Source organism: Dipodomys spectabilis, unplaced genomic scaffold, assembly GCF_019054845.1.
Source record: "Dipodomys spectabilis isolate Male_0828 unplaced genomic scaffold, ASM1905484v1 ptg000558l, whole genome shotgun sequence".
NCBI classification, from domain to species: domain Eukaryota; kingdom Metazoa; phylum Chordata; class Mammalia; order Rodentia; family Heteromyidae; genus Dipodomys; species Dipodomys spectabilis.
Window position 1 is genome coordinate 749,732 of NW_024871235.1, and position 22,404 is coordinate 772,135.

Genomic DNA, 22,404 nt, shown 5'->3' on the forward strand with positions numbered 1-22,404 from the left:
AGATCCCTCTGTATAAATCCCTTGTTTCGTCACAACTATTCTGTGAGGAGACTGAGGTCCTATTGTTGAGGCCCTACACAGAGATTCACCTGTGGTCAAAAATTGGCTGCTGTGGAGTAAGAGTATGGGGTAATCCATCTAAACCGATGACTGAGCATGGCGCTACATGCCTTACCATCCCAACTACAGAGGACCAGGCCTGGTGGAGCATACCTGTCACAGATAGGAGTACCATGATTCAGCCCAGCCTGAGCATATATTGAGTCTCTATCTCAGAATTTCCCAAGACAGAAAGGTGGCTCCTCAGAGCTGGGGAGAGGAAACAAGCAGGGGATCATGGTGCCCCTAGATGGGTGTCTGAACCAGGGTAGGGTTGGTGTTGGGGTGGCCATACACCTGTGCTGCTGGGAGAAGCTGTTGGTGGCTGCTCCAGGTGGGGTGAGCAGCAATGGCAGCAGCATTGCAGCCCCATGGGCCCAGAGCAGAGGACCTGGGGCAGGGACCAGGTGGGGGCCTTAGGCTAGCTGGCAGCAAGCCATTGCCTGAGGTATGAAACCCAGCACTGCGGGGAAGCAGGGGAGGGGGCCAGGGCACGGGCTGGAGTATCAATATCCTACTATACTCAAATTCTCTTGTGCACTCAGATACCTCTGCCTTCCTCAACTGCTGGTAGTGGTGTCAACCAACAGAATGAATCCCTGTGCTACCTGGCAGCATACAATGTGGGCATGACCACCATTCTTGTATCCCATTGTTCAGAAAGAAACATGAAAGAATGGGGGTGTGGCCGGAATTCTGTAATGCAAGCAGCATGGGTGGAGTAAAGATGACAACGGCTCCCCCAGCCCTTTTCCCAGAGAACTCTGTCCAATTCAGCTGGGTACAAGAGGGTGACCTGCTTTAGCCAGATAGCCAGCTGCACAGATTGTTGTGTATGTCTGTCTGTTTCCAGTCGCAGACCTTGAACTCAGGATCTGGACAGTCTGTCAGCTCCTTTTGCTCAAGACTGGCCCTCCACACTGGAGCCACAAGGCTTCTGGCTTTGTTGGCAATGAAGCTGGACAGGGGTCTCAAGGACCTTCTTACCTAGGGTGACCATGATTCTCCTGTCACAGCCTGGTAAGTATCTAGGAGGACTGCTGAGAGCCACTGGTGCCTGCCTCATAATTGGTCTTGCTGATGTTCTTGTACAGACTGGTGAGCTCCCTATCCATGGGTTGAAGTCGTGGGAGCTGGAGCCCACAGTTTAAATCCTGGTCCTGCCACCTCCAAATGGCAGGAGATCCTAAGAAATTTGTTCCTATCCGTATGATTATCAATGAAATGTGATATATGTCATGATTGCATGAGCAGATCTTGAATGATTCTAGCATAAAATTATTCACAATTATATTGTAGTACACTGATCAATTTTAGTTAATAATTTATTAAGCATTTAAACAATCACATACATATAATGGAGGCATAATGAAATTCTTAAGAATTGAGCCGTACATACTATAATGGTTCCATTTTTCTGCCAGGACTGGGATTTGAACTCATGGTCTGGGTAACTCTGTTGCACTGTGTGAGAAAGGGAAGCTGGCTTCCTTGAAGTCAAGAAATTCAAGTCTGATCCTTAGGCCTGAAATAGATCGCCACCAATAGAAAACAGCCTATCCATGTACAACTTACATATATGATTTTTATTTATATACATATGTTGATTCCATATTGTGTTAAATACATCTATTTTATTTTTTGTTTTATTCATGTATTGACCATTTATGTCATTGGCTATTATGGCACATAGAACATTGATTACATTGATTAAATAGGATATAGTTCTACATATGTATTCTACTTCATACCTGACACGGAGGACATTCACAGAAAAGGAAAACATGTGTCACCATCAGCTTCTTACTCCACAATTCATTGTTTGGGAGTTCTGGCATCTGAACTCATGACCTACAAGGCCAAACTCATGAATAGGTAAGTGTTATCACGCCATCCTGGGGCAAATTGAGCTGACAGGCTGTTTCCAGGATCTGAGTTCGAGCCCAAGGTGTTAACAAAATAAGAACAGATTGACATGCAGATGGCATTTTGCTAATAAATATATATTTTTATAGAGTGCCAGATACATCTATACATTTTTCAGTTATACAGATTACATTCCTACCAATTCCTGGGTATTTATCATGGATCCATATAATTAATGTTACTGTTTCATCCTTAAAATGTTAATGAAATCAATTAGTGTCCTGAACTTATTGCATTCCTGTAAGTAATTATATTCTTTTAATGCTTCATAAATATTAAATAAAATTAATCAACCTCCTGAAATGATGCTGTCTAATTTTATAGGAGCATCATTCACGATCAACATATTCAACCATGACATTGACACCATTCCATTGTTATTCCTATGGATGGAAACCAGTTTCTTAATATTTCCTGCCATTGGTTGGTGTCAGAATGGGGATTCGAAATCAGGGCCTATGTTGCTGCGTAGCCCTATGGCTTCCCCGATAGTCTGGCAGCCTTCAGCAATGCAAAGTGAAGTACCCTTTGCAACAGTGTCATTCAGACCCAGGAGGGTCACCATGCAAAGTAAGAAAACATAAAAATGCCACATTTTTTTCTGTGCATTTTTTCCAGGCAAGGCCTGGGGGTTAGGATGCCAGGAGCAGCTATGGGGCCAGGGGGTGCACCCCAGCCTAGGGTTATCAGAGCTGAGGCAGAGTTACCACGACCTGAGTTCAAGCCCTGTGCTGAGAAAAAAAATTAGCTACTTGGTTTGCAATTCCTGCTATTCATTCTTCCAGGCTTTGGATTTGAACACAGGATCTGGGTAAATCTGCAGCAATGTGGATGAAGGGGAAGATTACCGTACTTGAAGTTAAGAAAGTCAGGCCTGTTCACTAGGCCTGAATTCAAACCCCAATCCTGGAAAACATACTATTTATATTCATTGTAAAGATAGGATTTATACTTACCTATAGATGTTCAGTCCATACATGTTTGATGTGGTTGTTCCTTGTATTTTTTGTTTTATTCATTTATTTAACATCAATTGTACTATGATGAAACCCATTCTGTTTATTACATTGATGACATCCTATCACAAAGAATCTAGATTTGTAGAAACGTTCTCCATCATGCCTGACACCCAGGATTCTCAGAGAAAAGGTAAAGAAATTTCACACTCGGCTTCTTACTCCATGATCCACTTGTTGGTAGTGCTGGGGTCTGAACTCAAGGCCTAGAAGGACCAATTGGAGAATAAGTCAAGGTGAACACACCAACCTGTGAGCAACTAAGGAGCTTGGACATTCTCAGGTTCTGACAATGATCCCCAGGGTGGTCCACTATAGTCATAAATTCATTACTTAAACATAGAATCTATATTGACATACATATGTGGACACTATCTTGTGTTCGGTGCACTTCTTATTTTGTCTCTAATTCTTGGAGGTATTTTACTAAGTATGGTGACAGGTATAACTGTTCTAAAATGGATGACAACCTGTTCCCATGGTTATAGGTTTGCCTATACATTCTACATCCTAGTTGAGACCCACGACATTCACAGCAGAGGAAAACGTGTGCAACAACTGGCTTCTGATATCAGCATGAATGTTTTGTCAGTGCTGGGATTGGAACTCAGGTCTCGGCAGCTCTGGTGCACTGGGTAAGAAGGGGAAGCTCACCATCCTTGAGGAATAGAATTTCAGGCCGGGTCCAAGGCCTGATTGGAAGCCCCAGCACAGCAAGCCCACCTTTTTTAAACATAAGATCTTTCTTTACCTACAGGTGTGTTATGCATCTTGCATTCAGTGTAGTTATTCTTTTCATTTTGTGTCTTATTCAAGGATGTATTGTATATTTTATTGAGTATGGTGACAGATATAACTGCTGATGTGGATGACAACCTATTGCCATGGCTATAGAGTTGTCTATATAGCATTCTCCATCCTCGATGAGACCCAGGACATTCACAGGACAGGAAAACATGTGCAACCATTGGCTTCTTACATCAGAATGAATATTTTGGCAGTGCTGGAATTTGAACTCAAGGCTTAGCAGACCCAATTGGTGAATGGGTCATGATGAACACACCAGCCTGTGAGCCACTAGGGAGCTAGGTCATTCCAGGGAACTGAGATCGAGCCCTGATGGGGAGCAATATAGTCATAAATTCATAATTAAACAGAGGATCTATATTTCCAAACATTGGTGGCCTCATCTTGCATTCGGTGTAATCACTCTCTATTTTGTTTCTCATGCATTGATGTATTTTGTATTTTCTTGAGTATAGGAAGACAGATATAACTGTGGTGAACTGGATTACAACCTATTCCAATGAGTATAGAGTTGCCTATGCATTCTCCATCCTAGCTGAGACCCAGAACTTGCACAACACATGAAAACAGGTGCAACGACTGACTTCTCACATCAAGGTGAATTTTTGGTAGAGCTGGGATTTGAACTCAGGGCCTAGGAGGCCCAACTGTACAATTGGTCCAGGTGAGCACACCAGCCTGTGAGCCACTAAGGACCTGGGTCATTCCCAGGAACTGAGATTGAGCCCCAAGGAGGCCAAAATAGTCTACAAATGCATCATTGAAACATGAGATATATATTCAAATCCGTGTGTGGACTGCATCGTGCATTGAGTGTAGTTACTCTCTTTCTTTTGTATGCTATTCATGGATGTATTGTGTATTTTCTTGAGTATATGATGAGAGGTATAACTGGGTTGACATGGGTAATAACTTATTCCCATGGCCACAGGGTGGCCCATGAATTCTCCATCCTAGCTGAGGCCCACGACTTGCATAGGAAAGGAAAACAAGTGCAATGATTGGCTTCTGACATCAAGATGAATCTTTTGGCAGGGCTGGGATCTGAACTCGGGGCCTAGCAGTCCCAATTGGAAATTTGGTCCACATGAGCACACCAGCCTGTGAGCCACGAAGGAGCTAGACCATTCCCAGGACCTGAGATTGAAACCCCACCCCCCCCAGGGAGGGGGAAGAGTGGGGAGCACAATAGTCATCCATTCATAAGCTGAAGTAGTATGCAAATAAGTACATATTTGTATAGGGTAGGAAAGATGGTGTCCTGTGATGGAATCCAATCTACCATGGAACTACCGATTCTTGGATCTTTCCTGATGCCTCCATTTCATGAATGTGATGATTATTGTCAGCTTTATAACTCTTCTTTACAATTAATCGATACTCCATGAGTCTTGCCTATCATTTCCTACTCGCATCATGTACGAACTACTCATTCAAGGATGAGATCGATAGCATACCATGACTCTTCCTAGGTCCAGAACTGAGTAGCTCATGATCTCCCGCCATTCCCTCCTCATAGTGGGGGCTGAATTCAAGATTCAGGCCTGGAAAAGATACACCTTATATACATATTAAAAGTAGGATTTATACTTCCATATAGATGTTCAGTCCAAATTGTGTTTGGTGTGGTTATTCATTTTATTTCTTGTTTTATTCATTTATTTACCATTTATTTTATTGACTCTGATGACACCTATACCATTTATTAAATTGTTTACATCCTATCATATAGCATCTAGATTTTAGATGTGTTCTCCATCATGCCTGGCAATGCTAGGGTCAGAAATCAGGGCCTAGCAGACCCAATTCATGAATGGGTGAGTTTGAGCATGGCAGCTTCTTGCCAATGAAGATGTGAGGGGGTTCCCACATGCTGAGATTGACCCCCATGTTTGGCCAAAACAGCGATACATGGATAGGCAGACGGTGGTATACAAATAAATATATATTAGTAAAGAGTGACAGAGCCATCTATCTATGATTGAATGACAACAAATACGTTCTTACCAACTCTTAGGTATATATTATACTGCCAGTGAATGAATATTATTCGTTTCATGCTTAAAAAAACTATTAATTAAGATCAATCAGCATTCTAGGATTATTGCATCCAATTTTACACTAGACCAAGGCATGAGCTACTCTTTCAACCAGTATTCCTATGCATAGGAATGAGTCTCTTGTGATTTTCTGTCATTGGTGTCAGGACTGAGATTTGAAGCTAGGGTCTATGTTGACAGGTTGGCTGATGGCTTCCCTGAGAGCCCACCGGCCAACAGCAATGGCAGGTCAGGTCCACTTTACAGTCGTCATTCAGACCCAGGATGGTCACTGTGTAAAGAAAAAAAATCATAAAAACCCAGGCCTCTGCAGCTCTCCACTTTTTGTGTTTTCCAGCTTTTTCTTTTCTTCCTGACAGCCCCCTGGGCCTAGGATCTCAGGATCAGCTATGGGTCCAGAGACTGAATCCCAGCCTAGGGAGATCCAAGCGGAGGCAGTTTCCACGACCTGATTTCAAGCCCCATGGTTGGCCAAAAACTAAATAAATGAAGAAAGAAAGAAAGAAAGAAAGAAAGAAAGAAAGAAAGAAAGAAAGAAAGAAAGAAAGAAAGAAAGAAAGAAAGAAAGAAAGAAAGAAAGAAAGAAAGAAAGAAAGAAAGAAAGAAAGGAAGGAAGAAAGAAAGAAAGAAAGAGAGAATTCAACAAAATTAAAAAAAATAAAGTTCCTTGGTTTGGAATTTCTGCCAGTTTTCTTTCCTCGCCTGGAATTTGAACTCGGGTTCTTGGTAAATCTGTAGCAATGTGAAGGAAGAGTTGCCACTACTTGAGTTCAAACCCCATGCCAACCAAAATTGAAAAATTAAGTCACTGACCTAGGCAGGAGGAGATAGTTGTCAAGATGGGAGGGAAGAGATGGTAAGGGGAATACAAAGGAGGAGGCAACAATGCTCAATAGAAAATGTACTCATTACCTTGCTCATGTAACTGTGACCCCTCTGTACAACATTTTTGCAATAAAAAACATACAAAAAAAGAAACATATTAGTTTTCAGAAAAGCACTTTGGGGGTAAGGGAAAGAAATCTGAATAGCTGTACAAAATTCTATGCTGCCTTTTTTTTTTTGGTCCGGTTGTGGGGCCTGAACTCTGGGCTAAGCACTGTCCCTCAGCTCTTCAGCTCAAGGCTAGTGCCCTACCACTTGAGCCACAGTGCCACTTCTGGTTTTTTTCTTTTTGCTTATGTGGTGCTGAGGAATGGAACCCAGGGCCTCAGGCATGCAAGGCAAGCGCTCTACCACTGAGCCAACTTCCCAGCCCTACGCTGCCTATTTTTATGTTCAGTATGGAACTGAATAAACATAACAGCTTCCATTAAAAAAATTAAGTCACTTTCATGGAACTAGGGCCAGTATTTCTGCAATTGCTAGGATTTGAGCTCACCATCCAGGTAACTCTTTTGCAACATGGGTGAAGGTGAAGCCCACTGTCCTTGAGGAAAATAATTCAGGCTAGAGTTCCCAGGGCCTGAATGAAGGACCTGCAATGGAAAAAATATTTCTATACATGTGTACTGAATGTATGATATATACTTACATATGTATGTTAATTTCATATCATGATTTTTATTATTGATTTTGTATTTTATTTTTATTTGATTCATTTATTTATTGATTATTGTATTTAATATTATTATACACATAATAGGTATTGAATTTTGCACATCTATTATAAAATTATACACAATAACTTAGGACATTGACTAATTTTCCTTAATATTTTATTAAGTGTTGAAACATAATACATAATTAAATGGAGCCATTTGTCACAGTTTTCACATGTTTAGAGTCTCTCCCAAGTATGAGCTTTTTCTTTTTTTTCTTTTTTCCTTTTTTTCTTTTTCTTTTTAATGTGAAAATACTGTAGAGAGGGGTTACAATTACATGGGCAAGATAATGAGTATATATCTTATCAAGCATTATAGCCTCCTTCTTCGTTTCCCCTTCCCATCCCTTCCCATCCTCCCTGAGTTTTTTCTTATCTCCTATAGAGATTCCTTTAGATGATTTATACTCAGAAGCCTTTTCCTGAGGATAGGCAAATTGAGGGATAAAAATTTAAGGGTGGAGCTAGAAATGTGGCTTAGTGGTAAAGAGCTCGCTCCCTCAGCATGCATGAATGCCAGGATTTGAATCCTCAGTGACACATACTCAGGAAAAGCCAGAAGCTGTAGAGTGGTTCAAGTGGCTAACCTTGAGAAAAAAAAGCACAGAGATAGTATCAAGGCCCTAAGATCAAGCCCCAGGACTGACAAAAACAATAGGCCAGATGCCAGTGCTCACACCTGGAACGCTAGCTTCTCAGGAGGCTGAGAGCTGAAGACTATAGTTCAAAGCCAGCCTAGGCAAGGAAAGCTCCAGTGAACCACCAAAAGACCCCACCTGGCGCTGTGGCTCTAGTGGTAGAGTGTTCACCTTGAATTGAAGGGCTCAGGGAGAGTGCCAAGGTTTGAGTTCAAGACACACAACTGGAAAAAAAAAATGAGGGTTAATCAAAGTACTTTACTATTTGCTAATTAGAAGAACATTCTCTGGATAATGAACACTGATGTACACCAGAATTGGAATCAGAGCTCTAGGTTCAAATGTAGCAGATTTATATTCCCAGCCTCTTAGACTCTAGCATTGAACCTTGTGTCCTACATGGTTCTTAAAGGTCCATTGTTGAAAGGCTTAATATGCTTCCCGAGCCTTATGTGATAAGCAGTTGACTTGTATTGTCAATGTCATTACATTTCTGAACCTAGCAGAGCACCAGTAGCTCATGCCCAACACCCTAGATCATGAGGCTGAGGTCTCAGGATCACAGGGTGAAGCCAGCCAGGGCAGAAAGGTCTATGACACTCTGACTTCCACTTCTGAAAGGTCAGATGTTCAAGAGCTTCCTGTGTTTCCCTTGGTGATGAGAAGTTACTTGCACTCTAATGTTCTTAGAGTTCTCGAGCTATAGAAGCAGGAAAGAAACATTATTGAACCATCCTGGGTTCAAATGCAGTTCTCAGTATAGAAGCCCTAGCACTGTTTGCAGAAAAACTCCAGTATAACATTGTAATTGAAGGACAGAAAATGGTTGCAAAAGCCAGGCTAGGTGCAGAGACCTAGGCCTGCAGGATTAGGAAGCAGAATGTACACACTCAACAGGGAAGTCAGCTGCAAAAGCCAGCAATGGGGGGAACCCTGAAACATTTGTTAGAGTTACAACAGGGTCAGGCTTTTCTCACCCTCTTCAAACAATGACTAATTAACCTTTCTCTCTCAGGTGAAGGGAGCCTCAGGCTATCTTTAGGGTAACAATAGAGAGCCAGTTTAGTGGGGGAGAGGAAAAGAAAGACCCTGCTCTCTGGTCTTAAGGAGTGGGGTTTTGACTCTACATCTGTCAGATTTAAAGACCATTCTTCTACCTCCGCCAGTCCATTCTCCTTCCTTCATTCTGAACATCATTGATGCAAATTCCCAGTCCAAGGAGAAGCAGGGTCCTTTCTCTTCTGTATCCAAGCACCTGAGTTAAAACCTGGCTCTGCCCTCTTGGCTCTGGGGCATTTGGCTGCCTGAGAAGTGGAAAAGAGACAGTCTTCCTGCTCTGTGGTTGTGTGAAGGCGAAGTTGGTGACCGGAATACTGCAGAAGGCATCATGATTGGGAATTGTTCCCTTCATTCCTCCTGACATCCAAGACGAGGTTAATATATCATGATTCTTTCTATCTATTTATCTATCTATTTTTCTTTCTATTTATCTATCTTTTTTCTATCTATCTATTTTCTATGTATTATGTATGTATGTATGTATGTATCTCTCTCTCTCTCTCTACCTATCTATCTATCTATCTATCTATCTATCTATCTATCTATCTATCTATCTATCTATCTATCTATCTATCTACCTACCTACCTACCTAGTTAGCTAGCTACCTATCTACGTAGATTTCTGTTTGCCAGGTCTAGCCACAGCACCAATTCTGGCTTTTTCTGTGTATGTGATACTGAGTAATCATACCCAGTGGTTCTTGCATGCTTGGCAAGCACTCTTTCAGTAATCCAAGTCCGCAGCCCCATCTTTTTCTTCATGGTAGATTTTACATAAGTATACTACCATTTTACATCCCCAAATTTAATTTTCTGAATACTAGTTATTTCTAAAAAACATTTTCTTCTGTTCCCCTGCCTGATTTGTGTCTGTTCCTGCATGGTCCTCATAATAAAATGTAAATAAAAACTGCTGAGAGCTTAAGTGTGCATCATATAAGGACACAGGCCTGGAACCCTGGAAGAGAAAAGTCATGGGCCTGAAATGAAGAGAATGGTGCAGTATGTGCAACGAGCATATCTGAAAAATGAACCAGTAAATAAAAGGAGAAGCATTGTATATGGTCTGTTTGCACTCAGGGAGGTAATATACACACATAAGTAGTTAGTGCACTGATACATAATCCTGGCCTTCTCTTTTTGAAAAGAGAAGCTATCCTAGTGCTTAAAAACAGGGCCCAATGCATTCCTCAGCTGCTTCATACAAGGCTGAGGCTTTACCACCACCACAGCTCCACTTCCAGCCATCTGGTTGTTAATTGGACATAAGTGCCTCCCAGGCTTTCTTGCCTGGCCTGGCCTGTGTCTCCTGCTCGGCTTTCTCTCTCAAAGCTGTAGCTTTACCCTCTGGGACACTGTTCCACTTCTGGTTTTCTGGTGGTTTATTGGTGATAAGAATCTCACAGACTTTCTTGCTCGGGCTGACTTTGAATTGTGATCTCCCCAGGAGACTGCAAGCAGCTTTCTCATGGATACACTGAGAAATCTCTCCACACAAAACCTTAGTCTAAATCTCGGGATGTACTAGAGAAAAACAGAAACATGCAGATGCTTCTAATGTGTTCTAGATAATTAATACTGGAGACACACAACATTCATAATTATTAGATCATTTTATAGGAAAAAGGAGCAATGCAGACAGTATGAGGATTGCTCCAGCTTTTGGTTCTCTCATCCTTAGACAGTAAATTCACTGCAGCTCAATGCTAAGTGCCAGAACTGTCATGTAATGTGGACATTAGCTGCCAAATCCTGTGATACTCATTTCTCACTTTTGGCTTCAAAGCTGTGACCAGAAGAGAAGATGAGGAGAGAAAATCCTTCTCAGAGAAAGCAGCTATAAAGGACATTGGAATTGCTTACTTATAAATTCAAACCACTGGAAGGACCCTGTTAAGAAGTCAGATAGTACAGATTAAAAAATGAAGAAGAAAAGAAAGGCAAGAGCCAGTGGAGGCTGACTATAATCCCAGCTCCTCAGGAAGCTGAGATGTATAGAATCTGAGTTTAAATCCAGCCAGCATAGGAAAATCCATGACACTGTTATTTCTAAGACATCACAGAAAAACCCAGAAGTGGGGCTGTGATTCAAGGTTAATGCAATACCCTTGAGCAAAAGGAGCTCAGGGATAATGCCTAGGTTCATAGTTCAACCCCAGGTCCTGCCCCCTCGAAAAGAACCTGTACCTCCATGTCTCTGTGTATATGGACGTATTCCTATAGGTGAATCTCCAGTGTAGCTATTATGAATTGCACCAATCTAGAAAATTTGTTTTCAATTCAATGATTTCATAACACAGAGAGTGCTGTCATGACAATGCATGTTCTGGGGCTCACCTCACTGTTCCCAGTGTAGCCTGAGGGTTTCTCTGCATCCCAGGCCTGCTGGAAGAAGTCTCTCTCATTGTTTCTCTGCATCCCAGGCCTGCTGGAAGAAGTCTCTCTCATTATCTGGATATGCAGACAAATGGCCTCAGTCTTGTTCAGCTGTTTAACAAACAATTCCATCTGCGTCAGGTAGTGATGATGAGTGTGGGCAGGCTTTGAAGGCCAGGAGAAAAAGGCCTCTTTGTATCCCAAGCGATCTCTCTCCCTAGTGCCCTGTTTTGACAGGAAGCCTTCATTTGTGCCACTTCCCCTGGCAGGCCAAGTCCTGTGCACTCATCCTGCCTTTGTGAGACTATATTCCAGTGTTCAGATACAGTGCTCAATATAATTCAGGAGACCTTCTGGCAGACAACTAGGGCACTGAACCTAATGAAATATTTCATTGTTGGAGATGATGGGCCTATGATGCCTCTCCTAGGTTTCTTGAAGCTTAGGAAATCCAAGCACATGTCAGATATCTCAAAGCTTCCTGTCATCTAGGGCTGGTGAAGCTCATCAGATATTGAAACTTTTGACCTCTCCTAGTTAGGCCCTGGGTGGCTAGGTTTGGGGGTTGAACACAGGGCCTGGGTGCTACCATGAGCTCAGCGAAAAAGCCCAAGGCTTTACCATTTTGTGTCACGACTTCACTTCTGGTCTGTGTGTGTGTTCGTGTGTGTGTGTGTGTGTGTGTGTGTGTGTCTGTGTGTCTGTGTGTCTGTGTGTCTGTGTCTGTGTGAGTGTGCATACACCAGTCCTGGAGCTGGAACTCAGCACTGTACCTAGTTTCTCTTGTACAAGGATAGCCCTCTCCCGATTGAGCCACAGAGCCACTGCAGCCTTTTTCTAGTGTTGTGGTCTTGAGAAATAAAGTTCAGGGTTTCATAGTTGCAAAGCACCCCACCCCAAGGCACATTCCCAGCCCTTTACTTCAGGTTTGTTAGTTTGTTTCTGTCTTTTTTGTTGTTGTTGTTTGTAGGAGTTGAAGTCTGGGCCTGGGTGCTGTCCTGAGCTCTTCAGCTCAAGTCTTGTGCCCTACCACTTGAGCCAAAGCACCACTTCATGTTTTCTGGTGGTCCATTGGGGCTAAGTGTCTTAAAGTCTTTCCTCCCCAGGCTAGCTTTGAACCATGATACTCAGATCTCATCCTCCTGAGAAGCTAGTATGACAGGTATGAGCGACAAGCACCCAGCTTCAATGTCAGGTTTCTTAGTGGTGAATTGGAGATAGTAGTCTCATGGGACCTTTTGTTTCTGGGATAGTTTGAAACCCAGATCCTCAGATCTCAGCTTCTTGAGAAGGCGGGGTGACAGTCCTCAGCTATCGACCCCTAGGTGGCACTCTCCTGCAAGGGGGTCCTTGGCTCCACGGGGTGAAGTGGTAGCCAGCCATGTACCCAAGAGGTAAGGGTCAGTGGCTAGGCCCCAAGTTCTAGGTTCATGACTGTGAAAAAAAAAGAAAGAAAAAAAAAAGCAATTGTCTGCAGGAGACAACTCACTAGTCTTCAGTAATACATAATTTTGTCCCTGACATGGGGACGTATCTGAGCCTCAATATTCTTGTCTGCATAATCATCTCAGTTGTGGAGCTCTTACAAGGACCTGATGAAAGAATGCACCTGTGAAGAACACAGCACATGGCACTCTTTGCATGACTCAACACACAGCATCTTGTGAAAGACCCAGCACACAGCACCCAATGCAGGACTCAGCACACTGCACCCTGTGAAGGACTCAGTACATAGCATCATGTGCAGGACTTAGCACAGAGCACCTTATGAAGGACTCAGCACATAGCTCTATTCCACAAGCTGTTATTTGAATTAGGGTGTTTTCATCACTATCACCATTCTTTGAGGAACAATTCACAAACCACACAAGTTCACATCTAATGGTTTATTGTGTTGGGGGTTTTTTGGGGGGGGGGTTAGACATATGGCTTGAACTCAAAACATGGAGATTATACTCTAATAACATTTGCTCAAGGCTAGAGCTCTACCACTTGGAGACACATTTTAAAGAGTCTCACAGAATTCCTGCCAGGACTGGGTTTTAAAGCCCCTGAGCAGCTAGGATGATCTGGGTAAGCCAGTTGTGTCTGGTTCCATGGAGCTAGGTTGCAGTGGTTACATCTGGCTAAGTCAGGTTAGGTGGCAGCTGTCAGCACCAGACTCCTAGCTTGCTCTGTGATGAGGTATTTGAAGTTCTGTCTTTGTATAGTTGCAGTTAGAACAATCTACATTTTTGTGGAAGCAGTCCTATGGCTTGAGTAAGGGCTTAGACACTGTACCTAAGCATTTGTACTCCAGGCTAGCACTCAATTGATTGAAAGACCTCAGAACTTCCAGGTATTCTGTTCATGTGGCACTGAGGAATCGAACCAAGGGATTGGTGCTTGCTAGGTGACACTCAACAACTGAAACCAGGAGTGAACAAGGTATACTTAGAGATTGCTGTATATAAATATTATATACACAGAGAGATGTCTGTATATTATTTAATTATAGATAATATTACTAATAATTTTTAGGTATTAAATTATGTCTCCATTTAATGGTATGTTCCAGTTGAACAATTAATAAATCATTAATCAATAATTACTCAATATCCTGTTGTTGTTTATCATATACGTACATACATCCATACATAAAATTACATATTTTATAGAATGAGATAGATGTCTATATATAGTTAAATTATGCATCATGTGTTACTTTCAATTATTAGGTACTTAATTATATCTCCATGTAATTTTTATTCTGTTAATGCTTAATAAAATATTAATTAAAATTAATGCACCTCCTATAATTGTTGCATCTAATTTTATCCCAGAATGATTCACTACTAATTCAATCTGTTTTTCATTCATTTCAGTGACAATTATTCCACCTATGACATTTCTTACCTTTATGACATCCTATTACATAGTATATAGATTTGCACCCGAATTATACATCCAGGCCCTGAGATTGAGCCCTGTATGTTGACTCAATATTCCACTTATTGTAGTTATTCATTTAATTTTTTGTTTTATTCATTTAGTCACCATTTATTTTATTGACTTATTGCACATGGAATATTTACTACATTTATTACATAGGATATAGATTTGCCTATGTATGAAACTTCACATTTGACACCCAGGACGTTCACAGAAAAGGAAAACAAGTGTTACCCTGGGCTTCTTACTCCCCGCTTCAATTTTTGTGAGTGCTGGCATCTGAACTCACAGCCTACAAGGCCCAATTTATGAATGGATGAGTGTCAGCTGAGCCAGCATGGGGCAGATGGAGCTGACAAGCAGTTCCCAGCACTGAGATCGAGCCCCAGGGGTTGACAAAATAAGAACAGATTGACATGCAGATGGTAGTACACAAAGCAGTATGGAGGTTCCTCAAAAGACTCCACATAAAACTCCCCTATGACCCAGCAATCCTACTTTTGGGCATTTACCCAAATGATCACAAACAAGACCATACTGAAGCTACCAGCACAACTATGTTTATTGCAGCATTATTTACCATAGCTAAGATATGGAACCAACCTAGATGCCCCTCAGTAGATGAATGGATCAAGAAAATGTGGCATATATACACAATGGAATTCTATGCCTCCATCAGAAAGAATGACATTGCCCCATTTGTTAGGAAATGGAAAGACTTGGAAAAAATTTTATTAAGTGAAGTAAGCCACGCCCAAAGAAACATAGGTACCATGGTTTTCTGTATATGCAATAACTGGTATATGTCTGAGTCAAGCAGAAAAGGTCAGATAAGTTGATGTTAGGGGAATGAACCCCAAGATAAGTATTAAATTTTTTTTGTTTTTTTGTTTTGCCTTTCATGCAATTGTTTCTAACATATTTATAAGATGATTTCTATGTTGCATTGTTTGTCCCTCCCCCACAGTATAACCCCTGTTTTCACTGTATTTGGTGTTGGTATAATTTTTGGAGGGGAAGGGATACAGGTGGACCCATTGCAACAATGAGATGTACAATTTGTTATGTCGAAAAACGAAATTTACAACTTTGGTGGGGAGGGGGGGTAGGACCTGGTGGGGGGAAGGGAGTAGTATGGGAAGGGATGGGAAGGGAAACAAAGAGGAGGCAACAATGCTTGATACGAAATGTACTCCTTATCTTGACCATCTAATTGTAACTTCTCTGTACGGTATTCTCACAAAAAAAAAAAAAAAAAAAACCCTGAAAAAAAAACACAAATAAATATAGATCTTTATAGTGTCAGTGGTTTCTATACATTCTTCAGTTATATAGACTACATTCTTACCAACACTTGGGTATTTATTATGCTTCCATGTAATTATTATGACTGTTTCCATCCTTAATGAATTTTTAATTGAATCAACTACTGTCCGGAAACTATTACATCCATGGAATTAAAAGTATTCTTTTAATGAGTCAGAAAATATTCATTAAAATCCATTGGCCTCCTAAAATCACTCTGTTTAATTTTATAGTAGTATCTTTCAGGAACAACTAATTCAACCTGGACATTCATAACCTTCCATCAGTATTCCTATGAATAGGAATGAGACTCTTAGGATTTCCCTCCATTGGTAGGGAACAGGAACGGGCTTCTAACACAGGGCTTGAAGTTCTGTCTGTATAGTTGCAGTTAGAACAATCTACATTTTTGTGGAAGCAGTCCTATGGCTTGAGTAAGGGCTTAGACACTGTACCTAAGCATTTGTACTCCAGGCTAGCACTCGATTGAAAGACCTCAGAACTTCCAGGTATTCTGTTCATGTGGCACTGAGGAATCGAACCAAGGGATTGGTGCTTGCTAGGTGAACACTCAACAACTGAAAGCAGGAGTGAACAAGGTATACTTAGAGATTGCTGTATATAAATATTATATACACAGAGAGATGCCGAGTTGGCTAATGGCTTCCCTGATAGCCCGCCAACCTTTAGAAATGCCAGGTTACAAACAATTTTCAGCCATCATACAAATCCAGAATGGTTACCTTGCAAAGAAAGTAAATGTAAAACCGGAGCCATCTGCAAGTTGCCGGATTTTTATCTGTCTTTTCATTTTTTTTTCCTGTCAGTCTTTGGGGCCCAGGAACTCAGGTACAGCTGTGGGTACAGTGGCTGCACCCAGCCTAGACTGATAAAAGCAGAGGCAGAGTTGCCACTACCTGAATTCAAGACCTGTGCTTGACAAAACAAAAATAAATAAATATATTAAAATATTAAAAAAATTGTGAGGCTCCTTGGCTTGGAATTCATGCCATTTTTTCTGCCAGGCCTGGGATTTGAACTCAGGATCTGGGTAAATCTGCAGCATTGTGGGGGAACGGGAAGCTCACTGTGCTGGAGGACAAGAAAGTCAAGCCTGTTCTCAGGGCCTGAATTCAAGTCCTAGCACTCGAAAAAAAATAATATTCATATACATTTTAAATACATGATTTATATTTACATGCACGTTTACTGCATATTGTGGTTAGTGTAGTTATTCATTTTATTTTGTGTTTTATTTATTTTAATCTATTTAATGAGTATGATTACACATATAACATTTTTTACATCCTATTACATAGGACATAGATTTGTCAATGTATTATATCTCATTCCTGAAACCCAGGACTTTCGCCGATAAGGAAAACAAGTGAGACAATTGGCTTCTGCCACCAGGATTAAGTTTTTGGCAGTTCTGTAATTGGAACTCCAGGCCTAGAAGGCCCACTTCACGAATGGGTTAATGTTAGCACAACAGTCTGATGCAAGTGAAGTTGGTGAGCAAATTTCAGGACCTGAGATCAAGGCCTAGGAATGGCCAATACATAAACAGATAGATGTGTAGATTGCTGTGTGTGTGTATTTACATATGTATATTCATCTATAAATAAAAGTATATATAGAGACACAGACATTTATGTAGATTCTAGTGTATAACTCTATATAAAGTGATGTCTGTCTATATCTTATTTTTATATATTCTATTACTACCAATTATTAGTTCTAAAACTATGCCTCCATTAATTACTCATGGTAGAAGACTTAATATGGTACTAATTCAATTAATCAATGACTTATATTTATTGCATACAATCTTATAATAGACTAGCTAATTAGTAATTAAATTAGTATATGTCAAACATTCTATTAGTGTTCCTATAGATAGGAACGAGTGTCCTAGGATCTTCAGTTGTGTGTAGGTGGCAGTCCCAGGATCATGGAACTCAGGGCCTAGGTTTCTCTGTTGGGCTCAGGCTTCACTGACAGCCCAGAAGCCTTAGGCCATGCAAGGTGACATACAATTTTCCAGCCGAGTCATTGAGACCCAGGATGGTCACAGTGCCAAGGAAAAAGAGGTAAAATGGTTGTGTAAAACTTCTTGGATTTTTCTTCCTCCGTTTCTTTTTTTTTTTTTTTTTTTGGTTTGATGTATTTTTGCCAGCGCTGTGAGTTGAACTCGGGTCCTAGGATCCCCGGATCATCTGTGGGTGTAAATGCTGTACCCCAGCCTAGGGTAATCATGGTTTAAGACAATAAAGTGCTTCCTTCAGCAAAAGGAGCTCAGGGACAATGTCTAGGCTCACAGTTCAAGCCTCAAAAAAAAGCCATTACAAAAAGCCATTAAAAAGCCACAAAAAAGAGCCATTAACTCCATGTGTCTGTGTGTGCATGCATGTATTTCTATCAGTGAACATCCAAGGTCGCTATGAAGAAAGGCACACAGCTAGGAAATTTGCTTTGAATAGAATGATTTCATAGCACAGATGGTATTTTCAAGACAGTGCATATTTCGGGGCTCCCCTCACTGTTCCCAGGGTATCCTGAGGGTTTCTGCGCACCCCAGGCTGCTGGAGGAAGTCTGCCTCACTGTTGGAACAGGCAGACAAAAAGTTTCACTCCTGTACAGCTGTGTAACAAACAATTTATCGGGGGCAATTATTGAGGATGAGTGTGGATGGGCTCTGAAGGCCAGGAGAAAAGGGCCTCTTTGTAACCCAAGCTAACTCTCTCTCCAGTGCTCTGTTTTGACAGGAAGTCTTCAATTGTGCCACCTCCTGTGGCAGGCCAAGTTCCCTGCACTTGTCCTGTCTTTGTGAGACTATGTTCCAATGTTGAAACAAACTGCTTCAATTAATTCGAGTCCTTCTGGCAGACAACTAGGGAGCTGAACCTAATGAAAAGATTCCTAATTGGCAATGGTGGTGCCTCCCTAAGATTCTGGAAGTTTGCTAAATCTAAGCACTTGTGCAAAATCACAATGCTTCCTGTCATCTAGGTCTGGTGAAGCTTATCAGGTTTTGAAACCTTTGTCCTCTCCTAGTCAGGCCTTGGGGGGCTAGGTTTTGGGGTTGAACACAGGGCCAGGGTAATGACCGTGAGCTCAGAGCAGAATCCAGGTGTTTTACCATTTTGTGTCACAACTTTACTTCTGCTCTGTGCTTGTGTGTGTGTGTGTGTGTGTGTGTGTGTGTGTGTGTGTGTGTGTGTGTGTATACCCTAGTCCTGGAGCTTGAACTCAGGGCATGAACATTGTACCTGTTTCACCTGTTCAAGTATACCACTTGAGCTTGAGCCAGAGAGCCACTTCAGACTTTTTTTCTAGGGATGTGGTACTTAGGATTCAAACCCAGGGTTTCATACATGCAAAGCACTCTACCCCTAACACAAATTCCCAGCACTCCACTTCAGGTTTCCTTCTTTCTTGTAAGTTGGAGGAGTTCGAGTCTGGGCCTTGGTGCTGTCTCTGAGCTCTTCAGCTCAAGTCTAGCGCTCTACCACTTGAGCTACAGCGCCCCTTCAGACTTTCTGGTGGTTCATTGGAGATAAGCATCTCAAGGAATCTCCTGCCCAGGCTGGATTTGCACCATGATCCTCATGTCTCAGCCTCCTGATTATCTAGGATGACAGGCATGAGCCACCAATGCCGAGCTTCCTCTTCAAGTTTCTAAGTGGTGAATATATGATAATATTATCATGGGACATTTTGTCAAGTTAGATGGCAGCTGTCAGCACCAGACTCCCAACTTGCTCTGTGATGAGGTATTTGTAGTCCCATACTTGTGATGAGGTATTTGTAGTACTATACTTACATTGTTGCAGTCAGAACATTCTATCTTTTTTTTTTGGTGCCAGTCCTGGCTCTTGAGTAAGGGTCTAGACACAGTCCCTAAGTTTTTATGCTCAAAGCTAGTGCTTGGCTGCTTGGGTGACAGCATGACTTCTGGATTTTTTGTGTACACAGTAGTGAGGAATCGAATGCAGGGCTTTGTACTTACTAGGCGAACATTCTATCATTAAGCCCCAGGAGTGACAATTGTATGAACAGATAAATGTATAGATTGGTAGATAGACAAATAGATGTATATGTATAAAACAAGAGAGAGATGTCTGTATATTATGAAATTGCATATACAATATTAATACCGATTATTAGCAATTAAATTATTCCTTCCATTTTTAAGTATCATGATTGAATACATAATAAAGTATTAATTGAAAACTAGTCAATATTGTATAATTGTGTATAATTTTATAATATCATATATTAACTACTAATTTAATTGTTAATTTTATAACATTCCATTCATATGGATATATATGGGAATAGGTTTCTGAGAATCTCCATTCATTAGTGGCAGTCCTGGGATTCGACCTCCAGGCCTAAGTTGCTGGTTTTGGCTATGGCTTCCCTAATACCCCACCAAACATCAGCAATGCAAGATAATGTATGCTTTCTGGGCCTTGTCATTTAGACCCAGGATGGTCACAATACAAAGGGAAAAAAAAGGAAAACTACCTCCTTGAACTTCTCAGTTTTAGGCTTCTCCTTTACAGTTTTTTATTTCTTTTTCCACCCCGAGATTTGAACTCGGGTCCTAGGATGCCACCACCAACTGTGGCAGAGATGCCAAGACCCGAGTTCAAGCCCCGTGCTTAGACAAAATCATCATCATCATCATCATCATCATAATAGTAATAATAATAGTAATAATAATAGTAATAAGGCCCTGGTTTGGAATTTGCACCATTTTTCTAGTAGGCCTGGGATTTGCAGTCAGGGTCTGTGTGCAGAGGAAAGGCTCAGCGTCCTTGAAGACAAGAAATTCAGACCAGTTCCCAGGGCCTGAATTGAAGCACCAGCACTGGAAAAAGTAATATTAATATATGAGATCTATTTACATACATGGGTTACTACATCTGACATTTATTACCCTTATTTATTTAGTATTTAGTATATACATATGTAACATTTCTTTTATTATATCATATCACATAGGATATAATTGCATATGGATTATACATCATACTGAGACCAAGGACTTTCACAGAGAAGGAAAATAAGGTGTCAAAATTGGCTTCTTACTCCACGAATAAATTTTTGGCCATGCTGGGATTTCATCTCACAGCCTACAATGCCCAATCCATAAATAGTGTTACAGTCTTAGCAGACCAGCATCCTGAAAACTGAGTGGCCAGGAAGTTCTGAGAACCTGTTATCAAGCCAAAGTAGTGCCCCCCCCATATATATATATATATATATACATATATATGTATGTATACGTTGATAAATATGTAGATTGAAGTAGATAGAGAGATAGACATAAACATATATACAAATATATACATATACAGAGAGTGGGACTGTGAGGATATTAAATTATATATGTTATTACCAACTATTAGTTAATAAATTTTGCCTGCATTTAATGAAGTATCCGGGTTGAATACTTATAAAAGTATTAATTAAAAATTAATCAGTATCCTTAATTATACCATGGTGCTAGAATGGAAAACATAAACCCAATAATTTTTGTGTGGCATTCTAAAATAGGGTCATGAATCCACTGCACATTTATTGTTACATTAATAACACTCCATAAGCATTCACATGAACAGGAATAAGTTTGTCAGGCTCTCCTTCCTTTTGTGGGTGGCAGTCCTAGCATTCAAACTCCAGGCCTGGGTCATTTAATTATAATGCAAACCATTGGAATGACACCATGAAGACTTCAGATTGTTACCATTAAAAAAAAGAAAAAAGAAGAAGAAAAGTAAACAAGATGCCAGTGGCTCTTGCCTGTAATCCTAGCTCCTCAGGAGGCCAAGATGTAGAGAATGCCAATTTGAATTCAGCCAGGATGGGAAAGTCCATGACATTCTTCTTTCTAAGAGATCACAGGGGGAAAAAAAACCATGCATGGGGTTGTGGCTCAAGGGCAGAGCACTACTCTCAAGCAAAAGGTGCTCAGGGACAGAGCCTAGGCTCATAGTACAACCCTGGACCTGCCAAAAATAAAAAACAAGGCAATAACTCCATGTATCTGGGTATGGACAATGGGCATTCATCAGGTTGCCCATACCCAGCCCCCCAACCTGGGCAAGCTGCCCTCAGAGAGTACAAAGTCTGAGCAGGCAACATGAACAAAGAATCCTTCTCTGCCATTTAAGAACTGAAGCCTTATGTTCTGGCCGAGGTGTCACCATGCAGCCAGCCACTGCCTCCAGGGAAAGCACAGTTCCTAGGCTGTAGGAGTTGTCAAAAGTTCTGGCTCCATATTCTCTATCCTTCTGTAGGATGACAGGCCAGACTTCTGGGGCCTGTGGCTATCACTCATTTATCATTCTTCATTGCCGAGTCACAACCTGGTCCCAAATCATGGCAAAGATATGAAATAGAGATTTCTACACCAAAGGGGGTAAGCCAATAAACCCCACCCTCATAACTCCCGTTAGAAGGGAGCCTTGGGCTGAGATTGTGGCTTAGTGCTAGAGTGCTTACCTAGCCCGCATGTACAAACCCTGGGTGCGATTGCTCAGTACCACAGAAACAGAAAAGGCCAAAAGTG